Below are 24,688 nucleotides of genomic sequence, written 5' to 3'. Positions count from 1 at the left end.
TGCGTGATCCTCAGATATGTACGCAACTTTCATTCAATTTGAGATTTTTCATCTGAGCAAGTTAAGTGCCCCAGAAAAATTCGTCTTTACGGACTGTTCTGTTTTGACAGATTCTACCTTTTATTTCGCATTGCCTGTTTTGCTATGTTTGAAGGATTTCTTTGTTCCATTAACTTTCAGTAGCTTTGTGCAATGTCCAGAAGTGTTAAGAATGATTATGTCACCTCTGAATATGTGAATTTTCAATTATGCACTAACCCTCTAATGAGTTTGTTTCGAGTTTGGTGTGGAGGAAGTTTTCAAGGGTCAAGAGAGGAGGATGATACAATATGATCAAGAAGAGTGAAAAGTCTAAGCTTGGGGATGCCCCCGTGGTTCATCCCTGCATATTTCAAGAAGACTCAAGCATCTAAGCTTGGGGATGCCCAAGGCATCCCCTTCTTCATCGACAACTTATCAGGTCACCTCTAGTAAAACTATATTTTTATTCAGTCACATCTTATGTGCTTTACTTGGAGTGTCTGTTTGTTTTTATTTTTGTTTTTTGTTTGAATAAACTCGGATCCTAGCATTCTTTGTATGGGAGAGAGACACGCTCCGCTGTTGCATATGAACACATGTGTTCTTAGTGCTACTTTTAATGTTCATGGCGAAGGTTAAAACTGCTTCGTTCATTGTTATATGGTTGGAAACAGAAAATGCTTCATGTGGTAATTGGTATAATATCTTGAATAATTTGATACTTGGCAATTGTTGTGCTCATATAGATCATTTTTAAGCTCTTGCATCATGTAGTTTGCACCTATTAATGAAGAACTACATAGAGCTTGTTAAAATTTGGTTTGCATGATTGGTCTCTCTAAGTCTAGATATTTTCTGGTTAAGGTGTTTGAACAACAAGGAAGACAGTGTAGAGTCTTATAATGCTTGCAATATGTTCTTATGTAAGTTTTGCTGTACCGGTTTATACTTGAGTTTGCTTCAAACAACCTTGCTAGCCTAAGCCTTGTATTGAGAGGGAGTACTTCTCGTGCATCCAAATCCTTGAGCCAAAAACTATGCCATTTGTGTCCACCATACCTACCTACTACATGGTATTTCTCTGCCATTCCAAAGTACATTACTTGAGTGCTACCTTTAAAATTTCATTCCTTGTCTTTGCAATATATAGCTCATGGGAAAATAGTCTTAAAAACTATTGTGGTATTGAATATGTAGCTTATGTATCTTATTTCTTATAAGTTGCTTGTTGAGCGGTAACCATGTTTCTGGGGACGCCATCAACTTTTACACCTTTGTTGAATATCATGTGAGTTGCTATGCATGTTCGTCTTGTCTGAAGTAAGGGCGATTTTCATGATCAAATGGTTTGAGTATGCATATTGGTAGAGAAGAACATTGGGCCGCTAACTAAAGCCATGAATCATGGTGGAAGTTTCAGTTTGGACACAAATCCTCAATCTCCTATGAGAATATTATCTGTTGTTGAATGCTTAAGCATTAAAAGAGGAGTCCATTATCTGTTTTCTATGTTGTCCCGGTATGGATGTCTAAGTTGAGAATAATCAAAAGCGAGAAATCCAATGCAAACTTTCTCCTTAGACCTCTGTACAGGCGGCATAGAGGTACCCATTTGTGACACTTGGTTGAAACATATGTTATGCAATGATAATCCGTGTTAATCCAAGCTAATTAGGACAAGGTGCGAGCACTATTGGTATTCTATGCATGAGGCTTGCAACTTATAGGATGTCTTATACATAACACATATGATTTATTACTACCGTTGACAAAATTATTTCTATGTTTTCAAAATGAAAAGCTCTAGCACAAAAATAGTAATCCATGCTTCCCTCTGCGAAGGGCCATTCTTTTACTTTATGTTGAGTCATTTACCTATTCTTTCTATCTTAGAAGCAAACACTTGTGTCAACTGTGTGCATTGATTCTTACATATTTACCTATTGCACTTGTTATATTGCTTTATGTTGACAATTATCCATGAGATATATATGTTGAAGTTGAAAGCAACCGCTGAAACTTATATCTTCCTTTGTGTTGTTTCAAAGCTTTCTACTAAGAATTTATTGCTTTATGAGTTAACTCTTATGCAAGTCTTATTGATGCTTGTCTTGAAAGTACTATTCATGAAAAGTCTTTGCTATATGATTCAGTTGTTTAATCATTGTATTTACCATTGCTTCGAATCGCTGCATTCATCTCATATGTTTTACCATAGTATTGATCAAGATTATGATAGCATGTCATTTCAGAAATTATCCTTGTTATCGTTTACCTACTCGAGGGCGAGTAGGAACTAAGCTTGGGGATGCTTGATACGTCTCAAACGTATCCATAATTTCTTATGTTCCATGCTACTTTTATGATGATACTCACATGTTTTATACACACTTTATGTCATTTATATGCATTTTCCGGCACTAACCTATTGACGAGATGCCGAAGAGCCAGTTGCTGTTTTCTGCTGTTTTTGGTTTCAGAAATCCTACAAAGGAAATATTCTCGGAATTGGACGAAATCAACGCCCAGGGTCTTATTTTTCCACGAAGCTTCCAGAAGACCGGAGGGGATACGAAGTGGGGCCACGAGGGCCCGTACCCATAGGCCGGCGCGGCCAGGGAGGGCCCCGCGCCGCCCTATGGTGTGGGCCCCTCGTCATCCCTCCGACTCTGCCCTTCCGCCTATTTATAGCCTTCGTCGCAAAAACCCCAGTACCGAGAGCCACGATACGGAAAACCTTCCAGAGGCGCCGCACTACACTCCGTCACCAACAACCTTCACGTGTTCCTTGACTCCTACTGGCTCGATAACCTTGGTTTCACACTGAGGGAAAACTCGCTGTTGTACGCATCACACCTTCCTCTTGGGGTTCCCAACTGACGTGTGTCAACTGCACGTCAGCAAAGGCCACGTGAAGGTTGTTGGTGGAGGAGTGTAGTGCGGCACAACACCAGGAATTCCGGCGCCAACGTGGAACCTGCACAACACAATCACAATACTTTACCCCAACTTAACAGTGAGGTCGTCAATCTCACCGGCTTGTGATGTCTACGCACACTTCTATTCCTGTAGACATTGTTGGGCCTCCAAGAGCAGAGGTTTGTAGAACAGCAGCAAGTTTCCCTTAAGTGAATCACCCAAGGTTTATCGAACTCAGGGAGGTAGAGGTCAAAGATATCCCTCTCAAGCAACCCTGCAATCACGATACAAGAAGTCTCTTGTGTCCCCAACACACCTAATACACTTGTCAGATGTATAGGTGCACTAGTTCGGCGAAGAGATAGTAAAATGCAAGTAGTATGGATGTGTATGAGTGGTAATAGCAATCTGAATAAAATATAACAGCGAGTAAACATGCAGTAGAACAGTAAGTAAGCGGTGTTTGCAGTATTGGAAAACAAGGCCTAGGGATCCTACTTTCACTAGTGGACACTCTCAACATTGATCACATAATAAATAAATAACTTCTCCTCACTTGTGCTACACATACTCTTGTTTGATAACAAACACCATTCATTGTGTAGGGCTACAAGAGCTCCCTCAAGCCGGAGTTAACAAGCGCCACAACATTCGGTGTTCATATTTAAGTAACCTTTAGAGCATAATAGATCATTGCAATTTAGACCGAGAACTAACATAGCATACACACCGTCACCTTTACACTATGAAGGGGAATAAATCACATCAATACTATCATAGTAATAATTAACTCCATAACCTACAAGAGATTATGATCATAACCTACGCCAAGTACTACACGATGCACACACTGTCACCATTACACCGTGAAGGAGGAATAGAATACTTTAATAACATCACAAGAGTAGCACATAGACTAATAGTGATACAATGCTCATCATATGGATCTCAATTATGCAAGGCAATTCATGAGATCATTGTATTGGGGTACATGAGAGAGAGATTAACCACATAGCTACCGGTAGAGCCCTCAGCCCCGGGGGAGAACTACTCCATCCTCATCATGGGAGACAGCGATGGCGATGGAGATGGCGGTGGTGTCGATGGAGATGACTCCGGGGGCAATTCCCCATCCCGGCAGGGTGCGAACAGAGACTTCTGTCCCCCGAATTGGAGTTTCGCGATGGTGGCGGCGTCCCTAGAGTCTTTCTGGAGTTTCGTCAATCGGTATCGCGTATTTAGGTCGAAAGGGATTATATAGGCGAAGAGGCGGCACAGGAGGGGCACCAGGGCGCCCTCCCCATAGGCCGGCGCGGCCAGGGGCCTGCGCGCGCGGCCCTATTGTCTAGGGGCCCCAGGCCTCCCCTCCGGCTCTCCTTCGGTGTCCTGGTCCGTCTCGGTGAATTATGATGTTTGGTCTTTGTTTCGTCGAATTCCGAGAATATTGCCCGAACAGCCTTTCTGGAACCAAAAACAACAGAAAACAGGAACTGGCACTTTCGGCATCTTGTTAATAGGTTAGTTCCGGAAAATGCATCAAAACGATATAAAGTATGAATAAAACATGTAGGTATTGTCATAAAACTAGCATGGAACATAAGAAATTATAGATACGTTTGAGACGTATCAAGCATCCCCAAGCTTAGTTCCTACTCGCCCTCGAGTAGGTAAACGATAACAATGATAATTTCTTAAGTGACATGCTACCAACATAATCTTGATCAACATTATTGTAAAGCATATGAGATGAATGCAGCGATTCAAAGTAATGGTGGAGACAATGAGTAAACAAATGAATCATATAGCAAAGACTTTTCATGAATAGTACTTTCAAGACAAGCATCAATAAGACTTGCATAAGAGTTACTCATAAAGCAATAGATTCAAAGTAGAAGGTATTGAAGCAACACAAAGGATGATTAAGTTTAAGCAAATGCTTTCAACTTGTAACATGTATATCTCATGGACAGTTGTCAACATAAAGCAATATAACAAGTGCAATAAGTAAACATGTAAGAATCAATGCACACAGTTTACACAAGTGTTTGCTTCTAAGATAGAAAGAAGTGGGTAAACTGACTCAACATAAAGTAAAAGAATGGCCCTTCGCAGAGGGAAGCATGGATTACTATTTTTGTGCTAGAGCTTTTCATTTTGAAAACATAGAAACAATTTTGTCAACGGTAGTAATAAATCATATGTGTTATGTATAAGACATCTTATAAGTTGCAAGCCTCATGCATAGTATACTAATAGTGCTCACACCTTGTCCTAATTAGCTTGGGTTAACACGGATTATCATTGCATAACATATGTTTCAACCAAGTGTCACAAAGGGGTACCTCTATGCCGCCTGTACAAGGGTCTAAGGAGAAGGTTCGCATTGGATTTCTCGCTTTTGATCATTCTCAACTTAGACACCCATACCGGGACAACATAGACAACAGATAATGGACTCCTCTTTTAATGCTTAAGCATTCAACAACAGGTAATATTCTCATAAGAGATTTGAGGTTTTGTGTCCAAACTGAAACTTCCACCATGATTCATGGCTTTAGTTAGCGGCCCAATGTTCTTCTCTAACAATATGCATACTCAAACCATTTGATCATGAAAATCGCCCTTACTTCAGACAAGACGAACATGCATAGCAACTCACATGATATTCAACAAAGGTAAAAGTTGATGGCGTCCCCAGAAACATGGTTACCGCTCAACAAGCAACTTATTAAGAAATAAGATACATAAGTACATATTCTTCACCACAATAGTTTTTAAGGCTATTTTCCCATGAGCTATGTATTGTAAAGGCAAAGAATGGAAGTTTAAAGGTAGCACTCAAGTAATGTACTTTGGAATGGCAGAGAAATACCATGTAGTAGGTAGGTATGGTGGACACAAATGGCCTAGTTTTTGGCTCAAGGATTTGGATGCACGAGAAGAATCCCTCTCAATACAAGGCTAGGCTAGCAAGGTTGTTTGAAGCAAACTCAAGTATAAAACGGTGCAGCAAGACTCACATATGAACATATTGTAAGCATTATAAGACTTTACATCGTCTCCTTGTTGTTCAAACACCTTAACCAGAAAATATCTAGACTCTAGAGAACAATCATGCAAACCAAATTTTAACAAGCTCTATGTAGTTCTTCATTAATGGGTACAAAGTACATGATGCAAGAGCTTAAACATGATCCATATGAGCACAACAATTGCCAAGTATCAAATTATTCAAGACATTATACCAATTACCACATGAAGCATTTTCTGTTTCCAACCAAATAGCAATTAACGAAGCGGTTTTCAACTCCGCCATGAACATTAAAGATAGAACTAAGAACACCAGTGTTCATATGAAAAAGCGGAGCGTGTCTCTCTCCCACACAAGCATGAATTTATTCAAACAAAACAAAAACAAACAGACGCTCCAAGTAAAGTACATAAGATGTGACTGAATAAAAATATAGTTTCACTAGAGGTGACCTGATAATTTGTCGATGAAGAAGGGGATGCCTTGGGCATCCCCAAGCTTAGATGCTTGAGTCTTCTTGAAATATGCAGTGATGAACCACGGGTGCATCCCCAAGCTTAGACTTTTCTCTCTTCTTGATCATAGTATATCATCCTCCTCTCTTGACCCTTGAAAACTTCCTCCATACCAAACTTAAAACAAACTCATTAGAGGGTTAGTGCATAATCAAAAATTCACATGTTCAGAGGTGACACAATCATTCTTAACACTTCTGGACATTGCCCAAAGCTACTGGAAGTCAATGGAACAAAGAAATCCATCCAACACAGCAAAAGAGGCTATGCGAAATAAAAGGCAAAATCTGTCAAAACAGAACAGTCCGTAAAGACGAATTTTTTTAGAAGCACTGGACTTGCTCAGATGAAAATGCTCAAATTGAATGAAAGTTGCGTACATATCTGAGGATCACGCACGTAAATTGGCAGATTTTTCTGAGTTACCTACAGAGAACCCTGCCGAAATTCGTGACAGACAGAAATCTGTTTCTGCGTAGTAATCCAAATCTAGTATGAACCTTGCTATCAAAGACTTTACTTGACACAACAATGCAATAAAATAAAGATAAGGAGAGGTTGCTACAGTAGTAACAATTTCCAAGACACAACAAAACAGTAGCAAAATAAAAACATGGGTTATCTCCCAAGAAGTTCTTTCTTTATAGCCATTAAGATGGGCTCAGCAATTTTAACGATACTCGCACAAGGATGAGAGTTGAAGCAAAAGAGAGCATCAAAAAGCAAGTTGAAAACATATTTAAGTCTAACCCACTTCCTATGAAAAGGAATCTTGTACACAAATAAATTCATGAAGAACAAAGTGACAAGCATAAGAAGGCAATACAAGCGCAACTTCAAAATTCTCAACATAAAGAGGGAAAACTTAATATTATTAAGATGCATATAACCATGTTTCCCTCTCTCATAATAACTTTCAGTAGCATCATTGATGAAATCCACAATATATCCATCACTTAAAACATTCTTATCATGGTTCATATGCACAAAAGTATCATTATTTTCGGCATAAGAAAAACTCTTCTCATTAATAGTAATTGGAGCAGGATCATTATCAAGAATTTGAACATGGTAAACAAGTTGCATGCTAAGGGAATTGTTTTTGCCAATCCAATCATAACTATGACAAGTTTCATAAGGATAGTTATAACCTATATCATAGCATTATTTATAATAATCATCAAAGATTGGAGGCACAGTGTCATCATAAGAAATAGAATAGTTATCTTTCACAGTATGTTCATCTGTGACCACACCATCATTGTTACTAGAAGGAGATGTATCAAACATATAATGATCAATAGCAAAAGTATTTTCAAACACCTCATCCCCAAGCTTAGAGCTTTCTATATCATTATGGGAGGAAGCATGGATAGTACTGATACTATGGCAATTATTAACATTATCATTTTCAGAATTAGTTTCCCAGAGATTTGCAATATCAAAAGTAGTTTGCTCTTTAAAATCATGGTCACTAATGTAGGTAAAGGGCATAGGAAGATCATTGTACTCAGATTCATTATCATAATAATCATCAGGAGCAACATACTTGCGGTTACCTATCGTTATCTCATACACGCGGGGATATGCCGATACCTCTTTCTTTTTATTCCCCTCTTCTTCTTCTTCTTCTTCTTCTTCGTTTCCTTCTTCTTCTTCGTTTCCTTGTTCTCGTTCCCTTCTTCAGGAGGGAGAGGCTTGAAGGGAGGCTTCTCCACATAACCTGATTTATTTCCAGAAACAATAGAAGAAACTTGGGAGGATTCCTCCTTTTCATTAATAAGTTCAAAACACACAGCGGTCCTATCATATTTTGGCAAGGTGTCATCTTCTAAAATGTTTTGTATGTAAGTATTTGTATGGCAATTATCAATGCAATAAGAAAAACACCCATGCAGGACATCATCAATATCAAGATCACTCATATGTAACAAAGAGATTTTTCTTGATAACTCTTCACACCACAAAAATAAAGTAAGTTCATCATGCTGATTAGGAGTAATTTCATCATCACAATACAAATTTGCAGCACTCATGGGGTTCGAATTATCATTGGAGGAGCATTGAAAATTAAAATGACCCGCTCTATGGCAAAGTTCACAAATAAAAGGATAGAGGGCACAAACTTTTTTACCAAGATCATATAGAGCCCTAGACCACTTTCTAGTTTCTTCATTCATATGGTGGATACAATATTCATCTTTGATTTGATTAATTCCACAGGGTCTATGCATTCCACAAAAATTAACATGCTTATAAGAAATAGCATTCTCAGAAGTTTGAGCATGTTTATTACAATCATTAACAACAATTTCATTTTCCATGCAAGTGTCTTTGAAAGGTTCATGATACTTATCAAAGTTCTTCCTAGGCAATTCAAAATGAGAGGCAAAAGCTTTATAAAGATTTGCAACAACTTGAGAGTCAAGACCATAAGTAGCACTCATATTTCGAATTGTATCAGTATCCATAAAAGTTTCAATGCATTCATAATCATAATTTATACTTGACTCTTTACCTTTGTCGTTCTCCCAATCTTCAGCGTTCTCCTGAATCCGATTAAGAAGGTCCCATTTAAACTCTTCTTTATTGCGCGTGAATGATCCAGAACAAGCAGTATCCAGCAAGGTTTTATCTTGAAAAGAAAGTCTTGCATAGAAATTATCAATGATGATATTACCAGGAAGCTTATGATTGGGGCATTTGAGCATTAAAGACTTCAATCTCTCCCATGCTTGAGCAATACTCTCTCCATCATGAGGCCAGAAATTATATATGCGGTTTCGGTCTTCGTGAATTTCACTTGGAGGATAGAATTTAGAGTAAAATAGAGGCACAATATCCTTCCAATCAAGAGAATGCCCATCCTTCAGCAGTTTGTACCAATGCGCCGCTTTACCAGACAACGACATAGAGAATAATTTCTTCTTCACTTCATCCATTGAGATACCTGCACACTTGAATAGCCCGCATAATTCATGCAAAAACAGTAAATGATCTCCAGGATGGACAGTTCCATCCCCTTCATAGCGGTTATCCATAACACGTTCAATAATTTTCATAGGTATTTTATATGGAATACTTTCAGTAGGTGGATTTAAAATGTCACAAGCATCATTAGAGTTATCGCATGTGGGAGATAAAGTATTATCAGAGCAAATTTTCTCCCCTAAAGATGGGAAGCTAAAAATATCACAAAAACTAGCTTCCCCATGCTTAGACTTCTCCATAGCATTAGCAGTAATTGCATTCATACTAATAACATCGCTACTAGCATGCAAATAAGGTTACATAGGTTTTTTAATTTTCGCATCAAACAATTCTAAATCAGGAAAAAGATTAAAAAGCTCACCAAATTTTTTGTTGTTTTCCATTATGCCTAACTAGTGAAAATAAAAACAAGAAACAAAAAGATGCAATTGCAGGATCTAAAGGAAATAGCTTCGAGCACTCACACACCGGCAACAATGCTAGGAAATAGCTTAGTAGTCGGAGGATGTGAATACCTTTTACCTTACCTCCCCGGCAACGGCGCCAGAAAATAGCTTGATGTCTACGCACACTTCTATTCCTGTAGACAGTGTTGGGCCTCCAAGAGCAGAGGTTTGTAGAACAGCAGCAAGTTTCCCTTAAGTGAATCACCCAAGGTTTATCGAACTCAGGGGGGTAGAGGTCAAAGATATCCCTCTCAAGCAACCATGCAATCACGATACAAGAAGTCTCTTGTGTCCCCAACACACCTAATACACTTGTCAGATGTATAGGTGCACTAGTTCGGCGAAGAGATAGTAAAATGCAAGTAGTATGGATGTGTATGAGTGGTAATAGCAATCTGAATAAAATATAGCAGTGTTGCGGTCAGAAACCCACCGGTGAGCAACGACGGGCAACACAGTAGAGCCGGGAACAACTTAGGGCTGCGGCTGGCCCTGGTCCCTCCGAGCGACGGCCCGCAAAGAACTCCGGCACGCACGTCCGATGCTGGTGCAAGGGCGTGCCACCTGACCTATACCTGGTCAGGAAGGTGATGGAGATGCCTCGCTTAGTTTCCTGCATGGCATACACGTAAACATTAAATACGAGCCTCGATCGGCTCTCAGGTTGTCCTGTGAATCGGCTCAAAGAGCCGATCCACCCATGATTCGTACGAGGTGCACGAATATATGGTGGTCCTGCTTGATCAAGATAAAGCTAAAACGATCTACGACGATTTAGGGTTTTCACCGCATAATCGGATCATCCTACTCACGATCGGGCCTCGCGGCCACGCACGGTGATCGTAAGCCGGTCCTAGATAGGGCCTAAAAACCAACACGAGGTTGATCCTCGGAACATCCTATCTAGGACTAGCAAACGACACCCTACGCGCCGCTGGATCCTCCAACCCTTTGTAAGGCCTAACTATTGCAGATATTAAACTAATCCTTGAAGAACAAGGAGCAACCGTAACGGATCGGATCTACTAAATAAAGATCAAGCGGGGTGCCGCCCTTACACCTAAGATAGGTGTAAGGGCAGCTAGATGTATAAGGGTTGCACGACGATAGCATATGATACGAAGAACAATGCTAACCCTAACACATCTAAGATAACTACGTTGCTCGCCATCAAAAAGGCTTCAGTACGAGCAACGCATGAACAACAAAAATAGGCTTATGCTGCCTAGATCGCAAGATGCGATCTAGGCAGCATGATGCTTACCGGAAGAAACCCTCGAGACGAAGGAGTTGGCGATGCGCCGAGATTGATTTGTGGTGAACGTTGGTTGTTGTTTATTTCATAAACCCTAGATACATATTTATAGTCCGTAGACTTTCTAATCGTGGGAATAATCCCAACCGTGCACGAGGCAAACTCTAACTAACCGACACGTATCCTACTATGTTACAGATACACGGGCTAACTAGCCCAAACTTTGCATATAAAGGCCGATTCACGTATTTCTTCCATGTATATTCTTCAAGTCCATCTTGGTCGCGGCCCACCTCTGACTCGGTCAAATTCTGGTGATAACACATGCCCCCCTGGTTTTGGAATTGATAATTCCAAAATCACTCTGCTTTTTCTTCGTCGGGTCATGTCGTGGCAGAGGAGAACCGTCGCAGTAACCTTCATCATGATGCCTTGTCTTCTCAACTTCTCTGCAAAACTTGATAGCTTTATCATCACTTCCTCGGAAACTGCAATGGCATTAAATCTCCACTAGGCTCCTCCTTATTTAACTGTGCCGATTGATTAGCCCTCTTCATCCCCTTCCTCTGTTCTAGCTATCGGCACCGAAAAACCCTCTTTCCCTGTAGCAATATCTTCCTCTTCCTCCGTCTCCTCCGGCCTCTCCCTCCAGTCTTCCTCCTCGAGCGAGCCGGAGTGGAACTTTGATCATGTGCCAGACGGCCCACCCGAAGCACTCGTCGGGTCAGATGGCGACCTGCCTCTGACCGATGGGGAAGACGACCTCAAGTTCCTCATCGAAGGGGAGCTGATAAGCGAAAGCGAAGACGACCTTCATCCCTGGGTGAAACCCACCTCCTCCGACAGGAAGGAGGAAGAAGAGGAAAAGGAGAAGGATGATTCCTCCTCCCCCGCTAAGCATCCGCCGGCAAAACGATTCCGTGCTTGGTCGGACAGCGAGGACGATGATGATGACGAAGAGGAAGAGGAGGAGGATGAATCCTCCTCCTCCGCCGGATATCCGCCGGCAAAGCGCTACCGCTCTTGGGCGGACAGCGAGGATGATGATGATGACGAGGAAGAAGAAGCTCCGGCCGAGGGCTGGGGCAGCAGCGACGAGGAACTCCCTGGGAGCAGCGCCGACGGCAGCTACGACGGTGGCGATGAGGATAGCGACGACTAGTGGAGTAGGACTAGTAGTAGCAGTGCACTAGGCATCAGATCCCCCTTTTGAGAGCCATCGGCTCTTTCCTGTAAAGCCGCTCCTTTGAATCAATACGAATTATTCGTCTAATTTATCTTTCAATCAATCCAATTTCAAGCCTTCCGCTCGCCACACCAAGACCGATAGCAACGTATCGGATTTTTTTTTAGACGCCCATGAAGCCAGACTCAGATATTGATTAGACCGTCAGTCAAGCACTTCTCAAATTCAGACTGTGATTTGATATCTGACCATAATATTTCGCAGTCCTATAGCCGATGGCTATTCATCGGCTATTTTGAGAATCCAGTCTCCTTCATTTTCTTGCAGCAACAGGACGGTCCAAACCCTGTAAATAATGATGGCTTCCCTTTCCGTCTCCTCTCCGCAGCTCTAGCAGTCTTCTTCTGCAACAACTCACCGCTTTCGGAGAAGGTTATGATGCAGGGTCAGCCGATGCAACTCCAATCGGCTCCCAAAAACAGAATGTTTACCAAATCAGCTCCCCCCGAGCCTCAGTTAAAGTGAAAACAGTGGCGAGGATGCACAGTTCAGTCCAAGGGCTCTGAACTCAGGCAAATTGAGACAACCATCATGCAGATGTCCTAACCACGCCTACGAGCGCAGCTGGGAAAGTGGCCAACTTAGCCAGGTCGACGGTAGACGCACCAGAGCCGATCACCCTTCTTCCTTCGAAAGCCGATATCGCAGATGAAGTACCAACGGCTTAATGAGCAAAGAGCCGCCTTGTGCCAAAACTGACATTTCTGCTAGTACCGCTGAACTGGTGCAAAGGGTTTGGAAGCCCTCGATGAGAAGGCTCAGGCACCAACATCGGCTCATTGCAGCTGAGGAAGCTCTCATTGTTCACTCCCTCGAGGACGCATAAGGCCTCACGGCTGAAGATCCGTGTCTTGAACAAGCCGCAAGTAGATCATTGTAGCCGCGTCTTGAACTAGAGTCGATGGCTGTGCATCGGCTTTTTTTTTACTGGCCGATTTTCCTATTGGCCCCCAATATTTCACTGCACGTGTGTTCATCTGCACATGTTCATCTGATTAGGTGCCCCCCGAGCCGAATCTGTCAGGTAACTGCAGATATCGGCTCTGTAGTAAGCCAAGGCACTGTATTTGAACATCGGTTCCGTTAGGATTAATGTTGGCCCTCATCAGCCGACGTAAAAAAACGATGTCCATCAGATCGATTTTGAACACAGGCAGAACGTGTGGTGGAGATAATTTCGGCCGATTGCTGGAATCGGCCTCCATATTGATTGAAGTGCTCAATGAAGGTTCTGTAATGTTCCTTCATAGATCTTTGGGGCCGATCCCAAGGATCGGCGTCGCCACGTTTGCTCATTGGTCCGTTCTTGCTACACGGTCAGGCCGGCGGATAAGACCAGCCTAACCCCATCCTTTGTCACGTCGATGCGCTCGCCGCCGTCCAAATTGAGTGCATCGTTTAATCCTGGAGCACTAAACTCCGTTGGAAGGATGAGCACCATGTTTGTGCCAGCCGATGTTTCATCATCGGCTTTCCTTTGCTTGGGGCGCCACTCCATTTTCTGTGGTCGACCCTCTTCATCCAGGGTCCGCTGAATTTTCGCAGCCAGAACAGGCCGCGCCTTCCTTAGCGTGTGCAGGTATAACCTTTCGGCTTCCTCCAAGCCGCGCAGTCGCTGAACCCTACGTTTTTGGGAACGACTGAGTCCATCAGGGCACCACCTTGGCCGGTGGTACCTGTCTTCTTCTTCTTCATTGTCTTCCAAATCCTCGAGATCTTCTACTCGAGGGGACTCAGCGTGCTTGTACCGAGGCGGGAGAGGCCCTAAGCGTTGGAACACGGACACGTTAGCTGTCTCCTTCTTCTGTTTACATTCTGGGCAATTGCCGATTGTAGGCAATCGGCTCATTCCTGAATCCCAGCAGTGTCTGAAGAAGGGGCAGTCCCAGTGCCTATCTTCGTCGTCTTGCTCCCTTGCCTTTTCCTTGGCACGGCGCTCGTACTCCTCCTCATCGCGATCATGCCGACGATGTCTTCTGGCTTCTCTAGCCAGACGATCTCTTTCATCATCATCGCTGGATCGTTGGCGTTGGTCATACTGACTCACATACTTGTTGAGGAGGTGATCAGAGAGAGGTCGCTGATATCTTACATTCCTCACTTCTCCCTCTGTGATGTAGCGCTTGCCGTCGTGCCGGAGCCGATCGCGTGGAGCGGCCTCCTCTGTGTCCTTGCTACGAGAGCAGCTGCCCTCGTCTCCGTCCTTGCCAGCGTGGTGTCCAGGTTCTACCATGTTGATGCTGAACGAGGATCCTGGCTGGCCACCTTCAGGGTAAGTGCACTCCACCATGTTAACGGCGGGGAAGGGGTGGGTGTCGACCTTCATGGCGTACTGGTTGAAAATCAGACATCCTTGTTCTATCGCCATTTGGATCTGCTGACGCCACACCCTGCAGTCGTTGGTGGCATGGGAGACCGAGTTATGCCATTTGCAGTATGGCTTTCCGTTCAGCTCCTGTACCGTGGGGATTTTGAGGCCTTCGGGTATCTTCAACTGCTTCTCCTTGAGTAGGAGGTCGAAGATTTGCTCAGTTTTGGTCACGTCAAAATCAAACCCTCTAGGCGGACCTAGCGGCTTAACCCATTTGCAGGACACGGGGGTTGCCCCCCGAGTCCATTCAGCCATTGCTACTTCTTGATCTCCCGCAGAGCCTTCGTCTTCGTCTGCCTCAACCAGGACTACCGCACGCTTGAATTTATCCTGGTACAAGTCCGGGTGGCGCTGTTCATATCTTGTGATTTCTGAACCATGTGCGCCAGTGAAGGGTAGTCTGCTTGAGAGGCCATGTCCTTGATTAGTGACGCAAGGCCCACCACTGCCAACTCGACCGCTTCCTTTTCAGTTACACGAGCCGAATAACATCGATTCCTTAGATTTCTGAAGCACTGGATGTATTCTGCCACGGTTTCTCCACGCTTCTGACGTATTTGAGCTAGATCGGCAAGGCCAGACTCGGAAGCCTCTGAGTGATACTGCATGTGGAACTGTTCTTCCAACTGCTTCCAAGTTCGGATCGAGTCCGGTGGCAACGAGGTGTACCACCCGAAAGCCGATCCCGTGAGGGACTGTGCGAAGAACCTCACGCGTAGTGGATCCGACGCTGAGGCCGTTCCTAGCTGCGCCAAATATCGGCTCACATGCTCGATGGAGCTGGAACCATCTGATCCACTGAATTTGGAGAAATCAGGGAGCCGATATTTCGGTGGTAGCGGGACCAATTCGTATTCATCGGGGTACGGCTTGGAATAGCCGATTGTCCTCCTTTTCGGCACCATGCCGAACTGGTCTCTCAGGATCATACTGATTTGATCCGCGGTGCTGGCTGCAGGAGTCGAACTCTGAAGATTCGCCGGGGTGGCGTACTTAGCCAGCCAGGCTTGCCTTTCCAGCTCTGAGCCAACTGCAGGAGCTGAGCTCTGGAGGTTTGTCGGAGTGGCATACTTAGCTAGCCACGTCTGCTTCTCAAGATCTGTTGCTGACGTTCCTCCTGCTTTTCCAGAAGTCCCTGCTGTTGCGGCCTGGTTTGTGAGCGCCCAGTTACCGCAGTCTGGCACGTATGTGCACATGTATCCGTGAGGGATCTCCTTAGGCGCCTCATGCAAGAACTGGCAGTCACTAGGGTCACCACCGATCTTGTAGACGACGAATGCCGGTGAATTCGGCACCTCTGGTGCTGCCAACGCAAATGGCAGCGGTGGACGGGACTGGAGTGGCATCTCTCCCTGGTATGTCCCGAGAGCTGGTCCTGACGGAGAGTATTGACGACTCATGATTTCCTGGATCACTCGAAGAGCAACACGCTCCAAAGTGTTCACCAGGTTCTCAGAGTGGCGGTGTAGCGAGTGAGCCACCATGTAGTTAATCTCCTGACGAAGGGACCTGGTGCGTTCTTCTGATGGGGCGGACATGTCTATTCCATCGAGCGCACCTTGAGGCGAGAACCCTTTCCACCTGATGCCATGTGAACGGGTTCTGTGAAACGAGCCGATGAGGTCGGCTTCGAGGATCGTTTTGACCTCGTCATACTTCTTCTTGAGCTCCTCGGTCAGATCCTCGTACGTGACTGGGGTGCCGTCCGCCATCTCGGATGTAGATGGCGATGTGGTTGATATAGAAGATTGTCCCACCGGGCGTGCCAGAATGTGTTGCGGTCAGAAACCCACCGGCGAGCAACGACGGGCAACACAGTAGAGCCGGGAACAACTTAGGGCTGCGGCTGGCCCTGGTCCCTCCGAGCGACGGCCCGCAAAGAACTCCGGCACGCACGTCCGATGCTGGTGCAAGGGCGTGCCACCTGACCTATACCTGGTCAGGAAGGTGATGGAGATGCCTCGCTTAGTTTCCTGCATGGCATACATGTAAACATTAAATACGAGCCTTGATCGGCTCTCAGGTTGTCCTGTGAATCGGCTCAAAGAGCCGATCCACCCATGATTCGTACGAGGTGCACGAATATATGGTGGTCCTGCTTGATCAAGATAAAGCTAAAACGATCTACGACGATTTAGGGTTTTCACCGCATAATCGGATCATCCTACTCACGATTGGGCCTCGCGGCCACGCACGGTGATCGTAAGCCGGTCCTAGATAGGGCCTAAAAACCAACACGAGGTTGATCCTCGGAACATCCTGTCTAGGACTAGCAAACGACACCCTACGCGCCGCTGGATCCTCCAACCCTTTGTAAGGCCTAACTATTGCAGATATTAAACTAATCCTTGAAGAACAAGAAGCAACCGTAACGGATCGGATCTACTAAATAAAGATCAAGTGGGGTGCCGCCCTTACACCTAAGATAGGTGTAAGGGCGGCTAGATGTATAAGGGTTGCACGACGATAGCATATGATACAAAGAACAATGCTAACCCTAACACATCTAAGATAACTACGTTGCTCGCCATCAAAAAGGCTTCAGTACGAGCAACGCATGAACAACAAAAATAGGCTTATGCTGCCTAGATCGCAAGATGCGATCTAGGCAGCATGATGCTTACCGGAAGAAACCCTCGAGACGAAGGAGTTGGCGATGCGCCGAGATTGATTTGTGGTGAACGTTGGTTGTTGTTTATTTCATAAACCCTAGATACATATTTATAGTCCGTAGACTTTCTAATCGTGGGAATAATCCCAACCGTGCACGAGGCAAACTCTAACTAACCGACACGTATCTTACTATGTTACAGATACACGGGCTAACTAGCCCAAACTTTGCATATAAAGGCCGATTCACGTATTTCTTCCATGTATATTCTTCAAGTCCATCTTGGTCGCGGCCCACCTCTGACTCGGTCAAATTCTGGTGATAACAAGCAGCGAGTAAACATGCAGTAGAACAGTAAGTAAGCGGTATTTGCAGTATTGGAAAACAAGGCCTAGGGATCCTACTTTCACTAGTGGACACTCTCAACATTGATCACATAATAAATAAATAACTTCTCCTCACTTGTGCTACACATACTCTTGTTTGATAACAAACACCATTCATTGTGTAGGGCTACAAGAGCTCCCTCAAGCCGGAGTTAACAAGCGCCACAATATTCGGTGTTCATATTTAAGTAACCTTTAGAGCATAATAGATCATTGCAATTTAGACCGAGAACTAACATAGCATACACACCGTCACCTTTACACTATGAAGGGGAATAAATCACATCAATACTATCATAGTAATAATTAACTCCATAACCTACAAGAGATTATGATCATAACCTACGCCAAGTACTACACGATGCACACACTGTCACCATTACACCGTGAAGGAGGAATAGAATACTTTAATAACATCACAAGAGTAGCACATAGACTAATAGTGATACAATGCTCATCATATGGATCTCAATTATGCAAGGCAATTCATGAGATCATTGTATTGGGGTACATGAGAGAGAGATTAACCACATAGCTACCGGTAGAGCCCTCAGCCCCGGGGGAGAACTACTCCCTCCTCATCATGGGAGACAACGATGGCGATGGAGATGGCGGTGGTGTTGATGGAGATGACTTCGGGGGCAATTCCCCGTCCCGGCAGGGTGCCGGAACAGAGACTTCTGTCCCCCGAATTGGAGTTTCGCGATGGTGGCGGCGTCCCTGGAGTCTTTCTGGAGTTTCGTCAATCGGTATCGCGTATTTAGGTCGAAAGGGCTTATATAGGCGAAGAGGCGGCGCAGGAGGGGCACCAGGGCGCCCTCCCCATAGGTCGGCGCGGCCAGGGGTCTGCCCGCGCGGCCCTATTGTCTGGGGGCCCCAGGCCTCCCCTCCGGCTCTCCTTTGGTGTCCTGGTCCGTCTCGGTGAATTATGATGTTTGGTCTTCGTTTCGTCGAATTCCGAGAATATTGCCCGAACAGCCTTTCTGGACCAAAAACAAGAGAAAACAGGAACTGACACTTCGGCATCTTGTTAATCGGTTAGTTCCGGAAAATGCATCAAAACGATATAAAGTATGAATAAAACATGTAGGTATTGTCTTAAAACTAGCATGGAACATAAGAAATTATAGATACGTTTGAGACGTATCAGCTTGCTGTAAGCAAAGGATTAAACGTATGATGTGGAGAATGATGTTTATTTGCGAAGAACAACAGAGAACAGAGATTGTTGTAGATTGTATTTCAGATGTAAAAGAATGGAGCGGGGTCCACAGTTCACTAGTGGTGTCTCTCCAATAAGATAAATAGCATGTTGGGTGAACAAATTACAGTTGGGCAATTGACAAATAGAGAGGGCATAACAATGCACATACATATCATGATGACTACTATGAGATTTACTTAGGGCATTACGACAAAGAACATAGACCACTATTCAGCATGCATCTATGCCTAAAAAGTCCACCTTCGGGTTAGCATCCGCACCCCTTCCAGTATTAAGTTACAAACAATAGACAATTGCATTAAGTACTGTGCATAATGTAATCAACACAAATATCCGTAGACAAAGCATCGATGTTTTATCCCTAGTGGCAACAGCACATCCATAACCTTAGAACTTTCTGTCACTGTCCCAGATTCAATGGAGGCATGAACCCACTATCGAGCATAAATACTCCCTCTTGGAGTTACAAGTATTGGCTAGAGCCTCTACTAGCAACGGAGAGCATGCAAGAACATAAACAACACATATATGATAGATCAATTAATCAACTTGACATAGTATTCCATATTCATCGGATCCCAACAAACACAACATGTAGCATTACAAATAGATGATCTTGATCATGATAGGCAGCTCACAAGATCTAAACATGATAGCACAAGAGGAGAAGGCAACCATCTAGCTACTGCTATGGACCCATAGTCCAAGGATGAACTACTCACGCATCAATCCGGAGGCGGGCATGATGATGTAGAGTCCTCCGGTGATGATTCCCCTCTCCGGCAGGGTTGATACGTCTCCAACGTATCTATAATTTCTTATGTTCCATGCTAGTTTTATGACAATACCAACATTTTTTAGTCATACTTTATAATGTTTTTATGCATTTTCCGAGACTAACCTATTAACAAGATGCCGAAACGCAAGTTCCTGTTTTCTGCTGTTTTTGGTTTCAGAAATCTTACACAGGAAATATTCTCGGAATTGGACGAAACAAAAGCCCACGGCCCTATTTTCCACGGAGGCTTCCAGAACACCGAAGAGGAGACGAAGAGGAGCCACGAGGCGGCCACACCCTAGGGGGGCGCGGCCCCACCCCTAGCCGCGCCGCCATGTGGTGTGGGCCCCTCGGGACTCCACCGACATCGCCCCTTCGCCTATATATTCTCTCCGTCGCGAAAACCCTAAATAATCAAGTCATATTCCACGAAGAGTTCCGTAGCCGCCGCCATCGCGAAGACAAGTTTCGGGGGACAGAATCTCTGTTCCGGCACGCCGTCGGGACGGGGAATTGCACCCGGAGTCATCTCCATCGACACCACCGCCATCTTCATCGCCGTTGCTGTCTCCCATGATGAGGAGGGAGTAGTTCTCCCCCGAGGCTAAGGGCTCTACCGGTAGCTATGTGGTTCATCTCTCTCCCCCATGGTGTGATCTTTATGTGATCATGAGCTTTGTATCACTATTAATCTATGTGCTACTCTAGTGATGTTATTAAAGTAGTCTATTCCTCCTCCATTATGTAAAGTTGACAGTGTGTGCATCATGTAGTACTTGGCGTAGGTTATGATTGTAACCTCTTGTAGATTATGAAGTTAACTATTACTATGATAGTATTGATGTGATCTATTCCCCCTTTCATAGCTATCGTTGACAGTGTGTATGCTATGTTAGTACTCGGTCTAAATTGCAACGGACTATTATGCACTCTAGAGGTTACTTTAATATGAACTCCGGATTCACTCTCCACGGTGTGACGGTGACAGTGTGCGCATCGTGTGTGATTTCTTTATGAAGTTGTGGAGCTTGTTTACTCCGGCTTGAGGGTGCTCTTGTAGCCCTACACAATGAATGGTGTTTGTTATCCAACAAGAGAGTGTTTGAGAGTAGCATTTATTTATCCAATTATGTGATCATTGTTGAGAGTGTCCACTAGTGAAAGTATGATCCCTAGGCCTTGTTTCTAAGCATTGAAACACCATTTCCAACAAGTTCTGCTACATGTTTGCTTGCTGCCATTTTTATTTCAGATTGCAATTACTACTTATAATCATCCATTTTACTTGTATTTCACTATCTCTTCGCCGAACTAGTGCACCTATACATCTGACAAGTGTATTAGGTGTGTTGGGGACACAAGAGACTTCTTGTATCTTAATTGCAGGGTTGCTTGAGAGGAATATCTTTGACCTCTACCTCCCTGAGTTCGATAAACCTTGGGTGATTCACTTAAGGGAAACTTGCTGCTGTTCTACAAACCTCTGCTCTTGGAGGCCCAACACTGTCTACAGGAATAGAAGTGTGCGTAGATATCAAGCTATTTTCTGGCGCCGTTGCCGGGGAGGTAAGGTAAAAGGTATTCACATCCTCCGACTACTAAGCTATTTCCTAGCACTGTTGCCGGTGTGTGAGTGCTCGAAGGTATCTCCTTTAGATTCTGCAATTTTATCTTTTTGTCTCTTGTTTTTATTTTCACTAGTTAGGCTTAATGGAAAACAACAAAAATATTAGAGATCTTTATAGTATTTATCTTGAGTTAGGACATGAGGTGTTTGAAGACAAAATTAAAAAAACCTATGGAACTTTATATGCATACTAATGGCAATGTTATTAGTATGAATGCTTTGAACACCATTGTTGCTAATGCTATGGAAAATTCTAAGCTTCGGGAAGCTGGTTTTGAGGAGCATGATATTTTTAGTCCCCCAAGTTTTGAGGAGAAAATTTTCTTTGATGATACTTTGCCTCCCATTTATGATGATTATAATGATAGTGGTATTTTGGTGCCCCCTACTATGGAGGATAAATTTTATTATGATTATACCATGCCTGCAATTTATGATAATTACAATGATGGTTGTGATAGTTTTACCCCCACTATTACTAATAAAATTGATTATGCTTATGTGGAGAGTAATGATACTTTTATGCATGTGAATAAGAATGCTTCATGTGATAGTTATATTGTTGAGTTTGTTCATGATGCTACTGAAAGTTATTATGAGAGAGGGAAACATGGTTATATGCATCTTAATAATATTAAGTTTCCCCTCTTTATGTTGAGAATCTTGAAGTTGCGCTTGTGTTGCCTTCCTATGCTTGTTGCATTATGCTTACATGACTTGTTTATTTACAAGATTCCTTTTCATAGGAAGTGGGTTAGACTTAAAAGTGTTTATTATTTGCTTTTGATGCTCTCTTTTACTTCAACTCTTATTTCTTGCGAGAGCATCATTAAAATTACTGAGCCCATCTTAATGGCTATAAAGAAAGCACTTCTTGGGAGATAACCCATGTTTTTATTTTGCTACTATTTTGTTGTGTCTTGGAAGTTGTTATTACTGTAGCAACCTCTCCTTATCATGTTTATTTCGTTGTTGTGCCAAGTAAAGTCTTTGATAGGAAAGTTGATACTAGATTTGGATTCCTGCGCAGAAACAGATTTTTACCTGTCACGAATTTGAGTTGATCTCTCTGTAGGAAACTCGTAAAACCCTGAAAAAATTCATGCGTGATCCTCAGATATGTACGCAACTTTCGTTCAATTTGAGATTTTTCATCTGAGCCTTTTTAGTGCCTCGAAAAAATTCGTCTTTACGGACTGTTCTGTTTTGACAGATTCTGCCTTTTATTTCGCATTGCCTCTTTTACTGTGTTGAGTGGATTTCTTTGTTCCATTAACTTTCAGTAGCCTTGGGTAATGTCCAGAAGTGTTAAGAATGATTGTTTCCTCTCTGAGCATGTGAATTTTTGATTATGCACTAACCCTCTAATGAGATTGTTTTGAGTCTGGTGTGGAGGAAGTTTTCAAGGGTCAAGAGAGGAGGATGATATGATATGATCAAGAAGAGTGAAAAGTCTAAGCTTGGGGATGCCCCCGTGGTTCATCCCTGCATATTTCAAGAAGACTCAAGCATCTAAGCTTGGGGATGCCCAAGGCATCCCCTTCTTCATCAACAACTTATCAGGTCACCTCTAGTGAAACTATATTTTTATTCCGTCACATCTTATGTGCTTTACTTGGAGCATCTGTGTGCTTTTATTTTTGTTTTTGTTTGAATAAATTCGGATCCTATCATGCTTGTGTGGGAGAGAGACACGCTCCGCTTTTTCATTTGAACACTTGTGTTCTTCGTTTTACTTTAATATTCATGGCGGAAGCTGAAAGCCTCAGCGCTTATTGTTATTGGTTGGAAACAGAAAATGCTTCATGTGGTAGTTGGTATATTGTCTTGAATAATTTGATACTTGGCAATTGTTTTGAGGTCTCATAGATCATGTTTAAGCTCTTGCATCATGTAGTTTAAACCTATTAGTGGAGAACTACTGTAGAGCTTGTTGAAATTTGGTTTGCATTATTGGTCTCTCTAAAAAGTCTAGATATTTTCTGGTAAAACTGTTTGAACAACAAGGAAGACAGTGTAGAGTCTTATAATGCTTGCAATATGTTCTTATGTAAGTTTTGCTGTACCGGTTCATACTTGTGTTTGCTTCAAACAACCTTGCTAGCCAAATCCTTGTACTGAGAGGAAATGCTTCTCGTGCATCCAAAACCTTGAGCCAAAACTCATGCCATTTGTGTCCACCATAACTACCTATATGTGGTATTTTTTCTGCCATTCCAAAGTAAATTGCTTGCGTCCTACCTTTAAAAATTCATTCCTTGTCTTTGCAATACATAGCTCATGGGAAAGTAGCCTAAAAACTATTGTGGTAATGAATATGTCGCTTATATATCTTAGTTCTTATAAGTTGCTTGTTGAGCGGTAACCATGTTTCTGGGGACGCTATCACCTTTTTACTTTGTTGAATATCATGTGAGTTGCTATGCATGTTCATCTTGTCTGAAGTAAGGGAGATTTCTCATGATTAAATGGTTTGAGTATGCATATTGTTAGAGAAGAACATTGGGACGCCAACCAAAGCCATGTATCATGGTGGAAGTTTCAGCTTGGACATTAATCCTCAATCTCTTATGAGAATATTATCTGTTGTTGAATGCTTAAGCATTAAAGAGGAGTCCATTATCTGTTTTCTATGTTGTCCCGGTATGGATGTCCTTGATACGTCCATTTTGCATCACTATTTTATATCATAATTTACTGTTATTCATTGATATATTTCATATTTAGAGATGATACTTATGTTATTTCACCTATTTTGCATGTTTCATGATTATTGGAGAATTGCTCACCGGAGTCAGGATTCTGCTGGAAAAAGCACCGTCAGGATACAGTATTTCTGAAGATCAACAATTGACGGGAAATATACCGAAGCTCTTATTATTCCAGAAGACGGACACAGCCAAAAGGGGAGGCCAAGGAGGGCCGCCATGGGCCCCCCATAGGCCGGCGGGGGCTCCACCCTGGCCGCGCCGCCATGTGGGGAGGGGGCCCACGACCCCCCTCGGCCATCTCTCCTTCGCGTACTTCATCTCCCGAAAACCCTAAGGCGTGGGGGGACATCGAGAATAGACACAGCCGCCTCTGCGGGGCGGAGAAACACCAGAGAGAAACGAGCTCTCCGGCAGGCTGAAATCTGCCGGGGAAATTCCCTCCCGAAGGGGGAAATCGTCACCATCGTCACCGTCATCGAGCTGGACTTAATTGGGATCATCATCACCATCATCTCCACCGCAGACACCATCATGTCCACCGCTGCACCTCGTCTC

Source organism: Lolium perenne, chromosome 5, assembly GCF_019359855.2.
Source record: "Lolium perenne isolate Kyuss_39 chromosome 5, Kyuss_2.0, whole genome shotgun sequence".
NCBI classification, from domain to species: domain Eukaryota; kingdom Viridiplantae; phylum Streptophyta; class Magnoliopsida; order Poales; family Poaceae; genus Lolium; species Lolium perenne.
This window is presented reverse-complemented; position numbering follows the sequence as displayed.